Source organism: Mobula birostris, chromosome 13 (assembly GCF_030028105.1).
Source record: "Mobula birostris isolate sMobBir1 chromosome 13, sMobBir1.hap1, whole genome shotgun sequence".
Taxonomy (NCBI): domain Eukaryota; kingdom Metazoa; phylum Chordata; class Chondrichthyes; order Myliobatiformes; family Myliobatidae; genus Mobula; species Mobula birostris.
The window spans coordinates 74,732,655-74,737,808 of NC_092382.1; the positions used below are offsets into that span (position 1 = coordinate 74,732,655).

Sequence of the window (5,154 nt, forward strand, 5' to 3'; positions counted from 1 at the left end):
TTTTTTTTTACAATGGTTCAGACTCTCTACCTGGCCTGTCTCACCTAATGATACGTATCTATTAGGACTCATTTTTGGTGCAGAATGGGCCCCAAGTGTTTCCATTCCTTCTTATCCAGGCAGACTCTGAGTAAATCTCTTTTATAAACCCCACATGCTTCTTGAAATGCGACGAATGGAAATATAAATGATATGAAATCATTGCTTTTCATATCCACAAATAGTTTATGAAGTCCATTCATTGTTGAACGAACAGGCAACATATCTTATTCTTATCATTAGTGTCCGATTAATGAAGGCATTACGTCACAGACCTTGCTCTTCAACTCATACTTCATCATGAAATGCTGAAAGACATGATGAAGGACAAAACCAATTTCACTGTCAGCCAGTTTGTTTTTTGTCTTCAGTTCATACCGGCGAAACAAAAAACACTCGAATACAGCTCATGCACATCTTTCAACTCCAACCATAAATTGTGGGCGTTATATATACGTCGTCCTATGTTCCCTCTAGTTAACCACTTGTGTTATTTTGGTTAAGTAATACAGAACGCCTTGCTCTCTCATTTTCTCATATTTCCAACGAAATAGATATCTTTTATCTATTGATCGTAGCCTTTATTCATCTTTCTATATTGCCCAATAACCCGACCGTCTTTATGTATCCTGCGGTTTAGATATATTTACTTCATTTGTTTTATCCAAATCAACAATGTCTCTCGCCTTTGACTATCTCCATACTTTCCCTCGTTCACTTCTCTCCTTCCAAGGTAATACCGATTCCCAAGTCCGTCCAGCTGGTCAGAAGACAATTCCTGCATATCATTTATAATCTTGCCTGATAACAAATGTTCCCGAGGAATTCCAATTAACTCCCTCTATCTTCTGTCTGGACATGGAATTCGTCACAATTCACTCCCCTTTGGCAGTGCTCAACAGAGTCGTGGGAAACCAGGATTCTGGTCAATGCGCGCCCAATTTCGTAGAGGGCAAGAGGAACGAAATTTATTTTTCTGATAGCGGCATTAATACAAGGTTTTCTGATTTCAGCAAAGAAGTTTTCGAATTCGTCACCTTTTAAAGGGAAAGAGGAGAATGCGTTTTCTTGCAAGCAGCCTCTTTCAGTGATTCCTTCCGTCATATTGGTTTCTGTTGACAAAATAAATATTTTGACGAATTTATACATAAATATGTAAAACGTAAATAGATATAAGACTGTCTTATTTACCTTCGCAAGCAACTCCTGCATCCTCAGTATGGTCACACTGGTGTTTTCCCCACGGTTGCGACTGACACTGCCAAAGGGTCGATTCGTGTGAAGTACATTCAATCTCATCCAACCATATAGGTCCAAGTCCCTTTCCAAATTGATATGAGCCAGGATAAATATTATTCATTGGTCCACATTTCATTTGTTTGCAAATCACTTCTGCAGACTTGCCATAAAGGTTCGTGGAACAGACTGTTCCCCAGGTCCCGTTGTACCACACTTCAATTCGTCCTTTGCATCGACTACCTCCGCCCTGCAGGCGCAACTTTTTGTGCTCTGATAAGGATGCATTTGAAGACAAAAGTTGTCGCAAAATTAGCATACAATGGGAAACGCGTTTTTTTCTACTTCTGCAACAGAAATTAGCCGTGTGTGTGTGTGTGTGTGTGTGTGTAGAACAAAGATAAAAAAATAAAATGAGCACATTCAGTAGGAAGTTATTGATTAGCAAAATTAAACGAACCCAGGAAGCACGGAGTGATATATTGTGCTGAATTACTGAAAGGAGGGTACGGGTTAGTGACGGAAAATTGAGGAATAGAAGATCGAGCGTCTGATACTGGAATCTTAACGGATTCACCAACAATTGAGAATGGTAAATATTTGAATTCATTTAAGGAAGAAGTATGAAGAGCAGGGAGAATCTGTCCATCCTCTGTCCTTAACGAAAAGTATGAATTGAGACATTGGAAATATGTTGACCGACAGAAACCGTCACTTGCTCTTCAGGGCAAAAAAAAAACGTGGTTAAATGTCTTGACTGCCCCTCAGTACCTCATTCTTAAGACCGCACCTACTAAATCCAGACTAGTAACAGACTGTGATGAAATAAAGGTGGCGGCGAAATTACTATATTATTTTCATTTATTCTATCCCCCGATTCGATAAGAGTGTTTGAAACTGATTTTAGGATTTATTTGTGTGTGTATATATATATATATATATATATATATATATATATAATATATATATTCCAGGCATTATCTTCGGAGATTCTAATGTAATCACCTAGACTATTCAATCGCATGCAAATCACCTGTGTTTTGAATTCGGAAAAGCTGACCTCACATTAGCTTCTGGCTTTTTGCCACTTCATTTAGCCACAGCTACTCTGATTGTGTTATCTGTCTTTTATTCCTTTCTGCGACAATACAACTCAATAGAATATTCGTCTTCTCTGGACACACTACAGCCTTCTAGTCTCGGTATCAAATTTCTACCGTTGGCTCTTTTAGTTGATTTTGTTTACAGATATTATTTTACTCCTGACTTTTTTCCCAATTAATTCAGTAAGTGAGAAGGAGAGGTAAAGAAACACGGGGAAAAAGAAACAATGGGAATTGAAAAACAATGCTATGTTTTTGAATCTTTTTTTTTTGGATTTTATTATACGGAATTTCCATCGATCCGATTTGATAAATTGTATTATTCTCTCTCTCCTGATTTGGACTGCTATGTTATTTCTAGTCACTAGATGGCCCTGCTTACTCGCATGTTCACAGCAACTTACTACTGCTTTGCTAAGTAATTGAATTTCATCATGAGATCGGGTATTTAAGAATCGCTTGCATATTTTAGTCTGAAACGCTTTGCTACGGGTCGAAGGAATTTGGATCAATATTTGAATCTATCTTTTGTAAGAACGCCTAGCAGTATTTTTTTTTTTTTCACAGCTCCTCGAGTAGTGTAACGAGTTGGTGAACAGTCAGTCAACCATCAAACTACACCGATACATAGACTGGAGATTATTTATTTGCCTCGCTTGAGTAAAGAAAACGGGGAAGCACTTGAGCGACGGCAGAAGAATTATTAGACAGAATCAATACTGAAATCAGGATGATTAATGTTATGACATTAGTAATGGGAAATATAAACATTCCAGATACAAAGGGAATAAGTTTAATGTTTCTGCGTACGTGTGCTCCACGCATTATCAACATTTAGACAGTTCATTCTGGCCCAATCGTCTCCTGTCCAGTTTTACATTATTTATTACATCTCCGTAGTCATGGCGTGCTGCACAGACAAAGAAAAGTAAATTTAAAGAAAATTGAAATGTTCTTTACCAGAGCATGTCAATGTCACAGCTTCTTTTTGACTGCAGTCATGTTCGGCCCATGGTGCTGATGGACATTCCCAGAGAAATGTTTCGTTACCCGAGCATCTCACTTCATCTAACCAAACTGGGGGAGGGCGTCTTCCGCAGTAACCGTGAGTTTTATACTCCAAAGCATATCCACAACCCAGTTGTCTGCAGACCACGTTAGCGTCGACCAGATCCCAGGAGTCGTCACAAACCATGCCCCAAGATCCACGGTAATAAACCTCTAGCTGACCAGCACATGGATCTTCACTTCTGGAGAGTCGTAACTGCAAGTGGCCTATCGAACAGTAATATGGAAAGGAAATCAGTACATTGGAAAGTAGAAACATCACCGGCTTCTCGTTTCTAAAGATGATTCTGAGATTATTATTATTGCTCTTAAAAAGAGCTGTGCCATGATGTAACAATTATTCCAGAATTTGAAAATGATTGAAATCCAAGTATAAAATGTGAAAGTTTGGATGAATACAACATATGAAGAAACGCAGAGTTGCTTCTATCATTAAGGAGGGAACTCAGAGACTGGTAGTTGGACGTTTTCCCACATCTGCTGCTATTCCATTTTCCTGCCTTTCGCACAAACGAGGAAACTAGTTAGCCTGATCTCAGTGTTTGGAAATATATCGGGATCTATTATCAATGAGAAGGCAGAAGACAAACACATGTCTGACAAATGTACTTGCCTGACAAATCTGTTGGAATTATTTGAAGAAATAATAAGTAGGATCGACAGAGGAGAAGCGGTTGATTTTGCGGTACTTGGATCTTCAAACGGCCATCGTCAACCTGCCGCACATGTGGCTGCTTACCGAGTTAGAGCCCGTGGTATTAAAGGAAATATTCTAGGATGGACAGAGCAGTCGCTGATTGGCTGTAGGCAAAGATCGGGAATGAAGGGAACCTTTTCCCGTTGGCCGCCGGTGACACGTGGTGTTTTTAGTGGTCTGTGATTGGACCAATTCCTTTTACGTTATGCGTCAATGATTTGGATGATTGTGTTGATGAATTTGCTCAGAGGTTTGCAGACAATATGAAGGTAGCTGGAGGGACAGTCAGATTTGTGGAGGTGATAGGACACAGAAACACAAATATAGTTTAGGAGAGTGGACAAAAATGACAGATGCAATACAGTTTTGGGTAGTGGATGCTCATGCACTTTGGTAGAAAAAAAAAGAAAGGTTTGACTGTTTCCTAACTGGAGAGAAAATACAAAAAGAAAAGAAGCGCAGAAGGGCTTGGGAGCCCCTGTGCAGGATTCTCCAGACGACAGTTTACTGGTGTGAGCCGGTGGATAACAAGACAAGTGCAATGGATGTAATTTTGGGACTATGTGAAGCACTGGTGAGACCTCACAAGTAGCAATCAGTGCAATTTTGGGCCCCTTATCTTAGATTGGATCTGCTGAACAAGGAGGGCGTCAAAGGAGGTTCACTAGAATGCCTTTTCATAAGAAGACCGTTTGATGGCTCTGGGTTGTGTTCACCAAAATTCAGAATAAATACCATGCCGAATCTTCGAAATTAGATTAGATTAGATTAGTTTCAATTTTATTGTCATTGTACCGAGTACAGATACAAAGCCAATGAAATGCATTCAGCATCTGACCTGAAATGCAAAGAATAGCGTTATTTACAAAATAACTGCGAGTAAAATAAGTGCTACAGCACACAAATATAAAAGTACTGAGACAGTACAATATGGATTCAATACTGCTCAGCGCCGTGATGAGAGGTTCAGCAGGGTCACAGCCTCAGGGAAGAAGCTCTTCCTGTGCCTGC

General features: G+C 39.5%; 1 long non-coding RNA gene across 1 annotated transcript; it reads right to left on the reverse strand.

Moving 5' to 3' along the window:
• Positions 1 to 1,084: 1,084 nt before the first annotated feature.
• On the reverse strand, positions 1,085 to 3,603 carry LOC140207000 (uncharacterized). Its single transcript, XR_011888446.1, has 3 exons — positions 3,339 to 3,603; positions 1,231 to 1,548; positions 1,085 to 1,151 (listed from the first exon to the last, which is right to left on the reverse strand). It is a non-coding gene; the product is annotated as an uncharacterized lncRNA (long non-coding RNA).
• Positions 3,604 to 5,154: the final 1,551 nt, after the last annotated feature.